This window comes from Tursiops truncatus, chromosome 14 (assembly GCF_011762595.2).
Source record: "Tursiops truncatus isolate mTurTru1 chromosome 14, mTurTru1.mat.Y, whole genome shotgun sequence".
Taxonomy (NCBI): domain Eukaryota; kingdom Metazoa; phylum Chordata; class Mammalia; order Artiodactyla; family Delphinidae; genus Tursiops; species Tursiops truncatus.
This window is the reverse complement of record NC_047047.1, coordinates 53,643,795-53,662,145: the sequence shown is the minus strand read 5'-3', so window position 1 is coordinate 53,662,145 and position 18,351 is coordinate 53,643,795. Positions and strand designations below refer to the sequence as shown.

At 37.7% G+C, this 18,351-nt stretch overlaps 1 protein-coding gene across 8 annotated transcripts in view; it reads left to right on the top strand.

Moving 5' to 3' along the window:
• PLEKHH2 (pleckstrin homology, MyTH4 and FERM domain containing H2) overlaps positions 1-18,351 on the top strand; it is a 127,397-nt gene that overhangs the window by 28,103 nt on the left and 80,943 nt on the right. The gene's annotated exons all lie outside the window — the stretch shown is intronic.

Below are 18,351 nucleotides of genomic sequence, written 5' to 3'. Positions count from 1 at the left end.
CTCTAGGTCCATCCACCTCACTACAAATAACTCAATTTCGTTTCTTTTTATGGCTGAGTAATATTCCATTGTATATATGTGTCACATCTTCTTTATCCATTCATCTATTGATGGACACTTAAGTTGCTTCCATGTCCTGGCTATTGTAAATAGTGCTGCAATGAACACTATTGTAAATAGTGCTGCAATGAACAATAATTCAAAAAGAGTCATGTACCACAATGTTCATTGCAGCACTATTTACAATAGCCAGGACATGGAAGCACCTTAAGTGTCCGTCGACAGACGAATGGATAAAAAAGATGTGGCACATATATACGATGGAATATTACTCAGCCATAAAAAAAAACAAAATTGTTATTTGTAGTGAGGTGGATGGACCTAGAGACTGTCATACAGAGTGAAGTAAGTCAGAAAGAGAGAAACAAATACCATATGCTGACACATATATATGGAATCTAAAAAAAAAAAAAGGTTCTGATGAACCTAGTGGCAGGACAGGAATTAAGACACAGATGTAGAGTATGGACTTGAGGACATGGGGAGGGGGAAGGGTAAGTTGGGATGAAGTGAGAGAGTGGCATGGACACATATACACTACCAAATGTAAAATAGATAGCTAGTGGGAAGCAGCCGCATAGCACAGGGAGATCAGCTCGGTGCTTTGTGACCACCTAGAGGGGTGGGATAGGGAGGGTGGGAGGGAGATACAAGAGGGAGGAGATATGGGGATATATGTATACGTATAGGGGATTCACTCTGTTATAAAGCAGAAACTAAAACACCATTGTAAAGCAATTATACTCCAATAAAGATGTTAAAAAAATATATATAGATAGATAGGCACAAATCCTTAGGTTACATGATGCCTACCTCTCAATAAAGCTGTTTCATGATTTTAAAAAAAAAAAAGAAGAGAAAAAAATCATTTCCTGGGTTGTACTGTGATTTATCTGGTATTTTCCACAATCCCAATCCCGTATGCAATGATTTTGTCAATATCACCAATTATAACCTTGCCTCTAAACCTCACTGGACACTTCCTAGGTATCCCAGGTGCCTTAGCCTCTCAACAGTTGGCCCGCTGTTGACCACAGCCTCCTCAAAATTTTCTTGGTTCCGTTGACTACTTACTCTCTTGGTTTCATTATGGACATTGTAAGAAGTTATGCCTATTTGGGTTCCAATTAATTGACCTTTAAATTCTTAATTTAATGCCAACATTTGTTTTGTTCTTCAGAAGGCTTATCGTAACAAATTTCTTTGAGTGCCCATTTTGTAAATTTTAAAAGTGTCGTTTTCTCTGTAAGTAAAATTGTAAATAGTTTTTTGGTGATTAATTTATGTTATTAAATTTTCTTTTTTGTCAGTGAATGAATATTCACAGAGGAATTATAGAGGAATTCACAGAGGAATATTATTTCAGAATTGCTGTTTTATTTGTGGTTTCTTATTCTCCTTCTCCTTCTCCTCCTTCTTCTTCTTCTTCTTTTTTGTCTTCCATAATTTGTATCTGTCTTAAATCCTTTGACAGATCTCAGAGATGGAATGATTCAGATGTGTTTCATACAGTGGAAAGAGGATAAGCATGCCAAATTTACTCATGGTTTCCCAGTAAATAAAGTCAACACCAAAATGGGAATAACACTTTTCATGATATTTTCTGTTATTTTCCACTATGAAATATTTTTCTCTGGATTAAAAATTATTTTTGGTACCCACCCATGTTTTAATAAAAATACCAAATATTGATTTATTATGTACTAAGCACTTTACAGATATGATTTATTTAGCTCTTATAACAATCTATGAATTAATAAGTTTTATTGTTCCCATTTTACAGATTAGGAAAATGATGCTTACCGTGTGCCAGGCAATGTTCTAAGTGCTTTATGTATATCAACTTTTTTTTTTTAATTATTTTTGGCTGTGTTGGGTCTTCGGTGCTGTCCGCAGGTTTTCTCTAGTTGCCTCTTCATTGCAGTGTGCGGGCTTCTCATTGTGGTGGCTTCTCTCATTGCGGAGCACAGGCTCTAGGCACGTGGGCTTCAGTAGTTGTGGCATGTGGGCTCAGTATTTGTGGCTTGGACTCTAGAGTGCAGGCTCAGTAGGTGTGGCGTGCGGGCTTAGTTGGTCCGCGGCATGTGGGATCTTCCCGGACCAGGGCTCGAACCCGTGTCCCCTGCATTGGCAGGCGGATTCTTAACCACTGCGCCACCAGGGAAGCCCATATATTAACTTTTTAATCCTTATAACAGCCCTATGAGGTAGCTATTAATATTATTCATATTTACACAGGAGGAAACTAAGGCACATAAAAGTTATTTATTTACCTTGCCTGAGTTCATGCTGAAATGTAAGTGGTGGAGCCAAGATTTGAAAATAGGCATTTTGTTTTTAGAGCTTGAATGCTTAGCTGTCACCCTATATGGCATCTCTAATACAGTTTTGTTACCACATTCTTTGCTTTCTCTGATATTCTTACCTACTCACCTATTCTGTCTTCTCTGTTCAGCCACACAGCATGTAACTCCATCTCTGCTTGGCAGCACACGTCTGCATAAGTTAGGATGCATTTATGGATGTAGTAATAACAGTTTACATAATATTACGTATTTTTCAAAGCAAACCCTCTTGCATTGCTTCTGCGTGCCAACACAACTTGAGTCACCTGTTGCGTTCTAGAGGATAGTCTGGTCCCATCTGTAACCTTTAGTTTTGTGTGAGAACCAGTCTGCCCTGAGGCTTCTTCCTAATAGTTCTCCATACCTTCCCTCCAGATGGTTGCAGGCCTAAGTCTGAAGATTCTTGAGGGAATATTAATTTGATTCCTCAGCTCTTTGCCAGAAATTCTGTCCAACTTTTCCTTTCTGCTACAGTTCTTGTTCTTAGTTCTGTTTTCTTGGCACTGATTTGAGGCATCTAACACTAGGTGCTTAACTATGGTTCCTAAGCCTTGACTACAACCATTAGCTAGTTTCAACCCTACAGTAACTCTATGACATAACTATTATTACCCACAATCTACAGATGCTGACATTAAGACTGAGAGCATTTGAGTAGTAGGCCCAATATTACACAGCTAGCAAATAGCAGAGTTGGCATGAAACCTTAGATCTTTCATGCTTTTTTTGTGATGCAGCTAAAAGAGTGCATGGCACATAGAAGTAACTCATTATTACTTTCCTGTATCCTTCTGATTGGACACACTGGTTAAGTGTACAAGGAGATGACTTAAACTAATGTAATTATAGATTGATGGGAGACATCTTTCTGAATTTTTTTAGGAAAAATGTATGAGAGGATCTCAGAGTGTTTTTATAATTCAAGATGGATTTCAATCATATATACATTGTATAGTTTTGGAGATGGATTAGGAGAATACATGGGATTTTTTTAAAACTATTTTTTTCACCTATTTGTTTTTTCCATTACAATTTCCAAGTAACTTCAAATATTGAAGCTTGTGAAGAAAAAGGCCTTATTGAAGTCTTGGGCAGGTCCTGCTGTAAGTGGGAGAGGTCTTTAGAGGAATTTAAGGAATGGTGTTGGAAATATCTCTAGTATGCCAAACATAAACGCTTTAGAGAAGCTGAGATTTAAGTAATTTTCCTACTTTACCGTATTACTAGTTCATTTTTGGAGTCAGGGAGGGAAAGGGAAAGTTTCTTTTTCAGTTGAAGTGAATGTTATTTCCTACAGGTTAGATTTTCAGTGAAAAGGAAAAGGTGAAAAATATGAATTTTCCCTTTGGGCATCAGCATGGACCACATAACCTAATGCTGCCTTTACCTGATACAGCATTTCTGTCTGGCAGTTCCTGCCACTTGACCTTCCTCTTGTGAATATGATTCCCCTGAGGTGGTCTAGGATTCTCGTCTAAGAATAAGGAGTATCTGGATAGCATTGTATTTGCTTTCATGTAACAGTCCAGTCACCACTGTGATTGCCCTATTTAAACCACACATGCCCTGTTACTCTTTTGCCCCACCTAATATTTCACAGTGCCCAGTGAAAATTATACATATACTAATAATGAGATTTTTCAGGCTAATTTAAATTTCATTTTTGAGCTATTGACTGAGGATATTATTTTTAATAACAAAATTTTTAAATGGTTATAACGTCTTTCATGGGTTCTATGGGGAAAAGTCAAGAAGAGAGATACTTAATGAGGAATTTCTGTCCACATCAATGAGTTTGAAGGTTCTAAAGTATTCTGCCTGTAGTAACCAATTCATTAAATAAGTTTATCTGTATACAATGCATGGAACAATGAGATCACTGAATGTTATGTATGGTGGTGTTATGTATGTATGTGTTTCTGTGTGTGTGTGTGTGTGTGTGTGTGTGTGTGTGTGTGTAAAATCTGGACCAGTGGCAGATTTCCCTCTGCCACTTGCTGCTGTGTTCACACTGGCTACAGAGGGCACTTTCACTCTGGTAAATCAAAGCACCAGGCTTAGAATTTGCTTCTTCATTTTATTATTGTATTAGTGGCCTGTTCATAAAAGACTTATTTTTGTCCAAAGCCTGATATGGATCATTTCAGGTTTCTTTTACTGACTTAGTATGGATTGGCTGTGGAATTGACCCAAGCTTTACATTACAGTCTACATTGTGAAAGTAAAAACTTAATGGGTATTTCCCGCATTGCTTTTTTTTCACTTTTAGTATTTTGCAAAGTTATTGCCCAGTTTGAATGATTATAAAAACAATCACTCGAAAAACAAAGTATTGCTTTTCATCCTATGCTTATGTTTAAACTGATTTTTTTAAATTAATTTATTTTTGGCCGCATTGGGTTTTTGTTGCTGTGCACGGACTTTCTCGTTGTGGTGAGCGGGGGCTACTCTTTTGTTGCGGTGTGTGGGCTTCTCATTGAGGTGACTTCTCTTGTTGCAGAGCACAGGCTCTAGGCACGTGGGCTCAGTAGTTGTGGCTCGCAGGCTCTAGAGTGCAGGCTTAGTAGTTGTGGCACATGGGCTTAGTTGCTCTGCGGCATGTGGAATCTTCCTGGACCAGGGATTGAACCTGTGGCCCCTGCATTGGCAGGCGGATTCTTAACCACTGTGCCACCAGGGAAGTCCCTAAACTGATTTTAAAGTGTTCTAAACTTTATTGGATATACTTAATGTGTATTTACATTTATGCAGTGTGAAATGTTTGGTATTTATGATGTTTAACATAGATTGTGAAAATTTAGTGATTTTGTTTTATCAAAATGTATCTTTGCTTTTAAATAATTATTTGGAAAGAGTTGAAACCTTCATCCATTCATTCATTATTTTTTCCTTTCTTTTATTTGTTCAACACACATTTATTGAGTTTCTGTTATGGGGTATTCGTGATCCCTGCCACAACCAATGTTACGTAAGTAAATAATAAACCCCAAATCTGGGGAGAGACTACTTAGGTAGAATTTGGTTAGAATCTCAAATTCTAAATTTAGCCTCTCTTGGTCATACCTGTGTTCCTGTGTTTCCTTCTGCAATAGGTTTCTTGAGAACATGCAACTTAAAGTTGTTCCTATTATGAATGTTAATGATTTTAAGTTACCAATAAAAGATTCCTAGGCCAAAAGAATAGCATACAAGGGACAAAAATAAAGACAAATGCTTTCCAGCCAAAGATTTTGTGGTTTCACGTATTTGGGACTGATCTTCACATGGTTCTGTAGAGCTATACGCTGTGTGTGGAGTTTATAAATACCAAAGCTGCTGTGGTTCAACTAAAAGAGCAGTAGGGAATCTGAACGTGAAGACTCACATCCCAGCCATGTCACTGGCTGGGAGCATTAGCTTACACAAGGCAAACTCATTCGAAACACCAATTTCCCAGTCTTTATAATGGGAATAATGATTTCTGTCTTATGACGTGACTGTGAAATAATGTATTTGAAAATTCCTGGTTCCTGAACACATTCTAATTTTTTAAAAGTTCTCTTCCCTGAATTATTTTTCTTTCCTCTGAGATTATTTTCCACTTTTATGTTTGTTTGTTTGTTTGTTTTCAGGTTGCAAGCTTTTCTCAAATGTCTGATGATCTTTGGTGGTCCATTTATATTTAAGAATGAGATATCTGGAAAGCTGACCAACAATTGTGTATAAATAGTCAGTGCTGGTCAACTGTCAATGTTTGCTTTAGAATGAGTGGGTGGGAGACTGCTTATTACACCATGAGCCCATAAATGCCACAGTTGTTGGACTAGAGCCCTCCAAGTAATTTATTCAGCATTATAAGAGAAGAACATTTCAGTTTTTTAACAGGAAGTAAATGCTTAGCTGCTGCACATTCGGCACACGGGGATAAGTGAGAAGGTTTCAGGGAGTTAGTTGACTCTAAGGGCCACGTGTTTTCCATTAATACCCACTATTCCCAGCCCCACACTCACTTCCCCTTGTAGGTCTTTACAGGGTTGTGCAGGGCATTCAGCTCCCAGGGGAGAAGTTCAGGACCCTCCAATCCTTATTCTAGGCTGTGGTTTCTGTCACTCTGCTTCACCAAAAACAAGAGAATTAAGTGAAATATGTATATTTAATGGTGAACTTGTCCTCCCCCTCCCAGCCTTCTTCTCCTACATGGTTCCTAAAATGCTGACAGCCAATTCTACAGGAGGAGATTGAAAGTCTTTGGGCAATCTTATCAGCCCAGGTGGAAAGAGGTAATAATGCTGACATCAGTGGTTCTTCAACAGAAAGTCTAGCCAGATCACCTAATACTAAAGTTCATGATCAGCAAGCCCCATATATGTGTAAAAGCTTCTAGTCAGCTTTTTAGTTCCTTACCTTTAAACATCAGTGGGCATCTTATGAATGACCAGACATCTGATGAAGGCCTCTAACATGGAAGATAGAGAACAACCAATCAGAAAAAACCAATATCGCCTATGCAGGGAAAAAAGAAACAAAACAAATAAAATCCTATCATTTAATATTCCCAGAGAGAAAAGGTATTGCATTCATGAAACAAGGAATATTCAGGAAATAAAAAGAACCCTCAAAAAATTAAAATCATGATAGAAGAAATAGTCAATTTAATAAAGAGTTTGGGATATAAACTTAAGATAAGTTCCTGGGAAGTAGAGAAAGATGTTGAAGAGATGGAACACAGGAGAGAAAAGAGAAATTTAGAGGACCAGTCCACTATGTCCAAGCTCTGGATAAAGGAAATCTAGAGGGGAGAATATCAGTGAAATGATGAACGGAGGTTTCCCAGGATTGAAGGATGCAAGATTCCAGATTGAGAGGGTCTACCAAGTGCCTTGCGCAACAGATAAAAATAGTTCCACCCCAAGGCACATCATCATGAAAGTTCAGAATATATAGACCAAAGAAAAGATTCTGCAAGCCTTCCAAGAGAAAAAACATGTCACATACAAAGGATCAGGAATTAGAATGGCTTGGACTTTTCAAAAGCAACGCTAGAAGTTAGGAGATAATGAAAAAATGCATTCAAAATTCTGAAGGAAAGTGACATCAAACTCAGAATTCTGTACTGAGGCCAGTTATGAATTTTATCTGAAGGTAGAATAAAGAGATTTTTAAGACATGCAGGGTCTGGTAACCTTTCTGAGGAATCTCCAGAAGGATATGCTCCATTAAAAGGAAGAAGTAAACCAAAAAAGAGGAAGGCATAAGATATAGTAAATAGGAGATTCAATGTGGGAGGAAGTTGAAGGGCCTTCCCAAGAAGACAGCAGTGCCCAGGCAGAAAGAGGAGCCAGTCTGTATTGACACAGGTCAGAGGCTTTAGGAGCTGCTTCAGGAAGATGAAATTGGTGGAAAATTAGATGTGAATGAGCATCCTGAGAGATGATTTAGACAGTGGTGTGAATTTGGAGTTGAACTATTAAGTTCATAGAAAGCTAAGTAAATAAAAGAACAAGACACTAGGGAAAAAAGTTATGTAGCAAAGGAAAAAGTAACCATAGTGTACTACATGGTTCCTCTTTGACTATCATACATAGTCACAATAATACTAATGAAGAACAGCAATTTAACCAAGGGTAAGATATAAACGTATTGGAAGAACGGGAGTGTACCTGTGTTGATGGCAAGGAGATCAAAGAGCTAAATCTTCATTCTCCATGCAGGAAGTAAGTAGGAAATCACTAAACTGAAGAAGTCAACAGAAATAGAAGCATGTTATTTAGAACACTTAAAGAAATAATAAGAGCATTGACCAAAAGAGTACAATTATTTTATTAAAAAATCTTATGAAACTGGTTGACACAATGTGTATTTATGGCTTTGATCAACATAAAAAGAACAAAAATCAAATTGTGAAATAGATGGACTTATTCAGTCTTTTGGAAGGAGATCTTCTTAATAGGATGTTTCCATGGAAATCACTTTCTAAACAAAATAATTTATTTTGTGTTTTCAGAGTATATCAAAAAGAATCAAACCTTCTGGGTTATATACTTTGGGTTTTTTTTGTTTTGTTTTGAAGTATAGTTGATTTACAATATTGTGTTAGTTTCAGGTGTGCAGCAAAGTGCTTCTGTTATATACATATGTGTGTGTCTGTGTATGTATATACAGAATATATATATACATATATTCTTTTTCCGATTCTTTTCCATTATAGGTTATTACAAATATTGAATATTGTTCGCTGTGTCATACAGTAAATCCTTGTTGCTTATCTATTTTATATATAGTAGTGTCTATCTGTTAATCCCATAGTCCTGATTTATCTCCCCCCCATTCCCTTTCCCCTTTGGTAACCATAAGTTTGTTTTCTCTGTCTGTGTGTCTGTTTCTGTTTTGTAAATAGATTCATTTGTATTAGTTTTTAGATTCCACATATAAGTGCTATCATAATATTTGTCTTTCTCTGACTTCACTTAGTATGATAATCTCTAGGTCCATCCATATTGCTGCAAATGGCAATATTTCATTCTTTTTTTATAGCTGAGTAATGTTCCTATATATATATGTGTGTGTGTGTGTGTGTATGTGTGTATACATACACACATACACACACACACACACACACACACACACACACACAGCCCACGTCTTCTTTATCCATTCATCTGTTGATGAACACTTAGGTTGCTTCCATATCTTGGCTATTGTAAATAGTGCTTCAGTGAACATTGGGATACATGTATCTTTTCAGATTAGAGTTTTCATCTTTTCCAGATATATGTCCAGGAGTGGGATTGCTGGATCATATGGTAGCTCTATTTTTAGTTTTTTAAGGAATCTCCATACTGTTTTCCATAGTGGTTGTACCAATTTACATTCCCATGAACAGTGTAGGAGGGTTCCCTCTTCTCTACACCCTCTCCAGCATTTATTTGTAGGGTTTTTGATGATAGCCATTCTGACTGGTGATAACTCATTATGGTTTTGATTTGCATTTCTCTAATAATTAGCAGTGTTTTCTTTCCTTTTATTAACTTTGGACTTTGTTTGTTCCTCTTTTTCTAGTTCCTTGAGGTGTAGGTTGTTTATTTGAGACTTTTCTAGTTTATTGAAGTAGACATTTATTGCTGTGAACAACCCTCATAGAATTGCTTTTGTGGCATCCCATGGATTTTGGTATGTTACATGTCCATTTTCATTTACTCCAGGTATTTTTTTATTTCTCTTTTAATTTTTTTTCTTTGGCCCATTTGGTTTTCAGTAGCATGTTGTTTAATCTCCACATATTTGTGAATTTTTTCAGTTTTCATGTAATCAATTTCTGTTTTCATATTATTGTGGTCAGAAGAGATGCTTGATGGGATTTCAACCCTCTTAAATTTATTAAGACTGATTTTATCACCTAACGTATGGCTTCTTTAAATGTATCTGAAATCACAATAAATGTATTATTTCTATATATCATATTGATGAAGTTTTCATTATCTCCCTGTTCCCATGCTTTTTTTCCTCTCTGATGCTTTGGAAGCTATGGACTGAATTTCTGTTCTTTTAAGTGATTGTCCTTAACTCTTTTTTAAAAAAAAGGCCAGCAAAAATACTTTATATTGTAACAATAAAACTTGAAACAGAATGTATCAAGGAAACATTAGGGAGGTGGTGATAATTACAAAAAAAAAAAACTCTATATAAGGTGGCATTGTGGTAGGGAGTTGGTGAAGGAAAGGATGGAAACAAATAGCAATGGAGAGCTGAGCATCAAAACAGGAACTGCTGAAACTGTTAGGATGGCCAGCACTGATTTTTCTTTAGAAAGCACTCTTTAGAGAATGAGCATTTTCTAGAACTGAAAAAACAGCACCTTCAATTTAAGCTTTCAGTCAAGCTCTTGGAATTTAGGTAATTATTTAGCATTGAAGATGCTAGAAGATGTTAAATGTGTAAGTCCAGTATAAGCCATAAAATGGGAGAATGTCAGGCAACCAGAAAGACTTCAATTGCCCCATCTTTCCTAAAGAGAACTAGTGGTTTTTCCAACATAATCATGAAACTGCCTACTTTGAAAGCCTGAAGTGGTGTGGGGATACGTTGGGATAGGGTGTGATGGAATCACATTTTGGGTAGAAATATTAATACAACTGAAGGAAATCTTTCACCTTGGAGAATAATTTAGCCCTCAGCAACTCCTTAGTCTGCCATGGCTTTGCAACAGTAGCAGACTTTTAATTTGTAATATATATAAATGTGTTTTCATAAAAAGAAAAAATATAAGTATAAATATGTTTTAAAGGCTAGACCCAAAATGGCACGATGTCACTTCCACTGCATTCTGTGTGTTAAGGCAGGTCACAAAGCCATCACAGAGTCAAGAAAAGGGACAGGAGACCTCATCTCTCAGTGAGAGAAGTGACATGTACTTACAGGGAGGAAAGGAATTGATGGTGGCCATTTTGGGTGGCTGTCTAACCCTAATCAGTCACTTTAATTCACTCAGACTCTTGCATTCCAACTTGTGTCCTTGCTTCCTCACATTACAGCTGAACTCACGAAAGTCACTAATGACCTCTTAACTAGCATATATTTACATATATTATTCAATCATACTACATTTCATTTACATGTGTCTTTCAGTATGTCATTTACATATTTTTAAAAACTTTTTATTAAAGAAGTTTTCAAACATACAAAAGTGAGCAGAATATTATAATGGACCCCAGGTACACATCACCCAGCTTTAATGGTTATTAACTCAGGACCAATCCTGTTTCACCTATACCCTGACCTACTTCTCCTCTCCTACGTTATGTTGAAGCAAAGCCTCAATATATTATTTAATCCATCTGTGTATATTTTTAATGAATATATGGTATCTCTTTAAATATTTAGACAATCCGCTGTTTTGGGACATTCATGGCTTTTATTTTTATCATTCAAATTATAACACCACAACTGCTACCATGTATTTCTAATTAATGAAACACCAACAGCTCTTTCACATCACTTTTACATTTTTTTTGTTTTTTATCCTCATAACTTCCTGTTAGGTAGGTAGAATAGGTTACATTATCCCTATTTTAATAGGGAATTAAGAAGAATTTTAGAGCCCAATGCCAAATTGTTGGTAAATAGTAGAATTAGAACTAGAACCCAGTGTCTTAAATCTATAGTTAGTTCATTTTCAACTAAACCTTGCTAACTTAAAGTTATTCATAAAAGTAATACATGTGGTAGAAATACACAGCTTTAAATTTTTCTGTATAAATATTCATTGAACACCCATTAAGTATTAGATACTATGCTGGACACTTTCCTGTTTAATCGTCACATAAATAGTATGAGATAAGTGTTATCTCACTTTACAAGTAAGGAATGCAGACTCAGGAAGGTAAATGTCTTACCCATCATTACACAGCTTAGAAGTAGTGAAATCTGGATTCTGATTTAGGCCTTCCTGCCTCCAAGTTCAGTGCTCTTTCCACTTTTCCCTATATTAATATTTCAAGGACTACCCCTTTTAAATTAAAAAAGCAAAAATACTTTTTAGACATATGCTTTTAATTAACTCACTGTATTCACATATCCATATAATTTTCACGTCCAGCAAATTCAGTTTATTTGTAACCTTATATACCAAGTCCTATGAAATGCTGTGTGTGTGCAATGCTTTTTATAATGGAAAAAATCATTTTTTGTAAGGTTATTTCTTGCTGGCAAGCTTTTAGAATTTTACTGAGTGACTGGTATGTGCAAAGATATGGTGTTACAGAGGATATAAAGGGTACTCACACATGAAATATGTCTTCAAGCAACTTACAGTATAGTTTTGAAAATAGTACAAGGTAGAAAGTAAATGCCATAGGAACAGAAAAAAAAGTTATTTGACAGTGTAAAAATAATGCTGCTATCCTTCATACAGGCATAGTGCTTTACAGATGTCATTTCATTCAATAATTTATAATACATTGAATACCTATTATGTATAAAGAGCTGTATTAGGGTATGTAACAGTGAGGCAGACAGACAAGGCTTCTGCCCTCACTGTTATTGCTAAAAAGCAAACACTTCAGAAAGAGAAATCTGACAAGATATTTGTATAGTCCTTGTCTTAGTCCATTCAGGCTGCTATAACAAAGTGTCACAAACTGTGTGCTCATAAACAACAGAAATTTATTTCTCACAGTTCTGGAGGCTGGAAATCTGAGATCAGGGCACCAGCAACATTGGGTGAGGGTACTTTCCTGGGTTGCAGACTTATCATTATATCCTCACTCGGTAGAAGGACTCAGAGAGCTCTGTGGGATCTAGGGCACTAACCTCATTTGTGAGGGCCCCGCTCTCATGACCCAGTGACCTTCCAAAGGTCCCACCTTCTAACACCATCATTTTGGGTGTTAGAATTCCAACATGTGAAACAATGGGGACACAAACAAAAAAAGTCTAAAGAATAAAATTTCATATAAATACCATTTTTGGGGGGGAACACAAACAAAAAAAGTCTAAAGAATAAAATTTCATATAAATACCATTTTTTTAAAAATTGAAGTATAGTTGATTTACAATGTTGTGTTAATTTCAGGTGTTACAGCAAAGTGATTCAGATATATATATATATATATATATATATATATATATATACACATACACACACATACACAACACACACACACACACACACACACACACACACAGATATATATATTCTTTTTCAGATTCTTTTCCACTATAGGTTATTACAAGATATTGAATATAGTTCCCTGTGCTATCCAGTGGGTCCTTGTTTTTTTATCTGTTTTATATATAGTAGTGTGCATCTGTTAATCTCAAACTCCTAATTCTAAATACCATCTTAATCAGATATGGATGAGACTCAAGGTATGATTCATTCTAAGAAAATTCCCCCCAGCTGTGATCCTGTGAAATCAAACAAATTATGTGCTTCCAAAATACAATGATGGTACAGGTATAGAACAGACATTTCATTCCAAAAGGGAGAAAGAAGGGGTAACAGATTCCAAGCAAATCCAAAACCCCAGAAGACAAGCAACATTAAATCTTAAAGCTTGAGAACAATCTTCTTTAATTAGATGTTCTGCTCTGTGGGACAAAGGTCTTACCTTCCAGACCCACCTAAGGCATGGTGTGGGGGTGGTCTCACCCTCTGGACACACTGGGATATGCTCGCCTCCCATGGTTTTATTGGGTGTAGCCACACAGCAGCTCTCATGGGTTGCAATTGCATGCTGGTGGTTCTACCAGTCTGGGGCCCCAAGGGTGGCCTGATGGCTTCACTGGCACTGCCCTGGTAGTGGCTCCCTTCAGCGACCTTGCCCTCAAGTGACCCTCTGCTTGGGTTGTGGGCCCATGGCTCCAGGTTGCTTCATCTTTCTAAATCTAGGTGAAGGTAGCCGTGCCCCCATGGCTCTGCTAGGCAGGATAGAGCCCCCATAGCTTTGGGCAGTACCACTTTGATTTAGGCAGAGGTCAGTCATCTGGCCTGTTGAAACCCAGGCAATAACCCCATCCATCTACCACGTTTTGAAACTGAGGAGGCAGCCCTAATGATCTCTCTCTCCTTTTTTTTTTAAAATTTTTATTGGAGTATAGTTGATTTCTAATGCTGTGTTAGTTTCTGCTGTACAGCAAAGTGAATCAGTTATACATATACATATCCACTCTTTTTAAGATTCTTTTCCCATATAGGTCATTACAGAGTATTGAGTAGAGTTCCCTGTGCTATACAATAGGTCCTTATTAGTTATCTATTTTATATATAGTAGTGTGTATATGTCAATCCCAATCTCCCAGTTTATCCCTCTCCCCTTTGCTCCCTGGTAACCATAAGTTTGTTTTCTACCTCTGTGACTCTTTATACTTTGTAAATTAGTTCATTTGTACCTTTTTTTAGATTCTACATATAAGCGATATCATATGATATTTGTCTTTCTCTGACTTGCTTCACTTAGTATGATAATCTCTAGGTCCATCCATGTTGCTGCAAATGGCATTATTTCATTCTTTTTATGGCTGGGTAATATTCCATTGTATGTACCACATCTTCTTTACCCATTCCTCTGTTGATGGACACTTAGGTTGCTTCCATGTCTTTCTTGGCTATTGTAAACAGTGCTACAATGAACATCGGGGTGCGTGTATCCTTTTGGATTATGGTTTTCTCCAGATGTATGCCCAATAGCGGGATTGCTGGATCATGTGGTAGTTCTATTTTTAGTTTTTTAAGGAACCTCCATACTGTTCTCCATAGTGGTTATATCAATTTACATTCCTACCAACAGTGCAAGAGGGTTCCCTTTTCTCCACACCCTCTCCAGCATTTATTGTTTGTAGACTTTATGATGGTGGCTGTTCTGACCTGTGTGAGGTGATACCTCATTGTAGTTTTGATTCGCATTTCTCTGATGATGAGTGATGTTGAGCATCTTTTAATGTGCTTTTTGGCCATCTGTATGTCTTCTTTGGAGAAATGTCTATTTAGATCTTCTGCCCATTTTTTGATTGTGTTGTTCGTTTTTTTGACATAGAGCTGCACAAGCTATTTGTATATTTTGGAGATTAATTCCTTGTCAGTTGCTCCCTTTGCAAATTTTTTTTCCCATTCTGTGGGTTGTCTTTTCATTTTGTTTATGGTTTCCTTTGCTGTGCAGAAGCTTTTAAGTTTACTTAGGTCCCATTTGTTTATTTTATTCTTTAAATTTATTTTATTTATTTTTGACTGTGTTGGGTCTTCGTTGCTGCATGCGAGCTTTCTCTAGTTGCAGCGAGGGGGGCTACTCTTCGTTGCGGTGTGCGGGCTTCTCACTGCGGTGGCTTCTCTTGTTGCGGAGCACGGGCTCTAGGTGTGCAGGATTCAGTAGTTGTGGCGCGCAGGCTCAGTAGTCGTGGCTCGCGGGCTCTAGAGCACAGGCTCAGTAGTTGTGACTCACGGGCTCTAGAGCACAGGCTCAGTAGTTGTGGCACACAGGCTTAGTTGCTCAGCGGCATGTGGGATCTTCCTGGACCAGGGCTCAAAACTGTGTCCCCCGGGCTTCCCTGGTGGCACAGTGATTGAGAGTCCACCTGCCGATGCAGGGGACACGGGTTCGTGCCCCGATCCAGGAAGATCCCACATGCCACGGAGTGGCTAGGCCCATGAGCCATGGCCGCTGAGCCTGCGCATCCAGAGCCTGTGCTCCGCAACAGGAGAGACCACAACAGTGAGAGGCCTGCATACGGCAAAAAAAAAACAAACTGTGTCCCCTGCATTGGCAGGTGGGTTCTTAACCACTGAGCCACCAGAGAAGCCCCTATTTTTGTTATAATTTTCATTACTGTAGGAGGTGGATCAAAAAAGATATTGCTGTGATTAATGTCAAAGAGTATTCTGCCTGTGTTTTCCTCTAAGAGTTTTATAGTGTCTGGCCTTACATTTAGGTCTTTGATCCATTTCGAGTTTACTTTTTCTTTTTAAATAATTAATTAATTTATTTATTTTTGGCTGCGTTGGGTCTTCATTGCTGCACTCGGGCTTTCTCTAGTTGCGGAGAGAGAGGGCTACTCTTTGTTGCGGTGTGTGGGCTTCTCATTGCAGTGGCTTCTCTTGTTGTAGAGCATGGGCTCTAGGCATGTGGGCTTCAGTAGTTGTAGCATGCGGGCTCAGTAGTTGTGGCTCGCAGGCTCTAGAACGCAGGCTCGCGGGCTCTAGAGTGCAGGGTCAGTAATTGTGGCTCATTGAGTTTACTTTTGTGTATGGTGTTAGAGAGTGTTCTAATTTCATGTTTTACATGTAGCTGTCCAGTTTTCCCAGCACCACTTATTGAAGAGACTGTTTTTTTCTCCATTGTACACTCTTGCTTCCTTTGTCAGAGATTAATTGACCATAGGTGTGTGAGTTCATTTCTGGGCTTTCTGTCCTGTATCATTGATCTATGTGTCTGTTTTTGTGCCAGTAACATACTGTTTTGATTACTGTAGCCTTGTAGTGTAGTCTGAAGTCAGGGAGTGTGATTCCTTCAGCTCTGTTTTTCTTTCTCAGGGTTGCTTTGGCTATTCAGGGTTTTTTGTGTTTCTATATAAAGTTTAGAATTTTTGTCCTAGTTCTGTGAAAAATGCCACTGGTAATTTGATAGGGATTACATTGAATCTGTAGATTGCTTTGGGTAGTATGGTTATTTTGACAATATTGATTCTTCTAATCCAAGAACATGGTATATCCTTCCATCTGTTTGTGTCATCTCTGATTTCTTTCATCAGCATCTTATAGTTTTCAGAGTAGAGGTCTTTTGTCTCCTTAGGTAGGTTTATTCCTACGTATTTTATTCTTTTTGATGTGATTTTCCTTGATTTCTCTTTCTGATCATTCATTGTTAGTGTTTACAAATGCAAGAGATTTCTGTGTATTAATTTTATATCCTGCAACTTTACCGAATTCATTGATGAGCTCTAGTAGTTTTCTGGTAGCATCTTTAGGATTTTTTATGTGCAGTATCGTGTCATCTGCAAACAGTGAAAGTTTTACTTCTTCTTTTCCAATTTGGATTCCTTTTATTTGTTTTTCTTTTCTGATTGTCATGACTAGGACTTCCAAAGCTATGTTGAATAAAAGTGGTGACAATGGACATCCTTGCCTTGTTCCTGATCTTAGAGGGAATGCTTTCAGCTTTTCACCATTGAGAACGATGTTGGTTAGCTGTGGAGCCCTGATGATCTCTGAATTACATTTATGGTCCTTCTTTCCTTGTCTTGAAGAATAGCCCATGTTCACAGCCATATAGTCCTGTCCTGTAAAATCTAAGTCCAACAGCCTTCCTCATTCCTTCTTCTTCAGTTCAAACGGACTGTTTTCCTGCTGGGGTGGCTGATTCAGTCTGTGGTTCAAACCCATACTAATCTCTTAATCACAAGGTGGCTTGGCCACACCCTGTTCTCTCTGGAACAAGCTTTCTCATTTCTTTCAATATGGATAGGCCAAAAATTTTCCATTTCTGCATCCTCTTTGGTTAACAATTCCACCTCTAAGTCATTCTCTCTTTTCACATTTTACTATAAGCATTCAAAAAGAAACAGGCCACTCCTTAAACACTTGGCTTAGAAATTTCCTCAGCTATATATCCAATTTCATCACTCATAAGTTCTCCTTTCCACAAAACACTAGGACATGAACACAGTTCAGCAAAGCTCTTTACCACTTTATAACAAGGATCACTTTTCCTCCAGTTTCCAATAACATGTTCCTCATGTCCGTCTGAGACTTTAACAGAAGAGCCTTTACCATCCATCATTTCTACCAACATTCTGTTCACAATCCTTAGGTACACTCTCCAAGAAGATTGAGGCTTTCTCTATAGCTTTCCTGTTCTCTTTCTGAGCTCTCACCAGAATAGCTTTTAATGGTTCGATCACGGCAATGTAGATATTTTCTGCTATGCACCTTAGAATTCTCCCAGTCTCTATCTGTTACCCAGTTCCAAAGTTGCTTCCGCATTTTTAGATATTTGTTACAGAGGCACTGCACTCTCAGTACCAATTTTCTGTCTTAGTCTGTTCGGGTTGCTATAACAAAATACAACAGACTCTGTAGTTTGCAAACAATAGAAATCTATTTCGCCCAGTTCTGGAGGCTGGAAGTCTGATACCAGGATTCCAGCAAGATCAGGTTAGGTCCCTCTTCTGAGTTGCAGACTTCCTGTATTTTCACCTGGCAGAAGGGGCTAGGAGCTCTGTGCGATCTCTGTTATAAAAGCCCATTCATGAGTGGTCCACCCTCAGGATTTAATCACCATTACATTGGGCACTCCGATTCCAACATGTGAATTTTGGGGGGACACAAACATTCAGATCACAGTGGTCCTCTTGACAAACTATTAAATCTTTCTAAAAATTATTATTATTAAAACTTTGTCTTTTTAGAGCAGCTTAGGGTTCACAGAAAAATTGGGCGGAAGATACAAATTTCTTATATAATCCCTGCCCCCACACA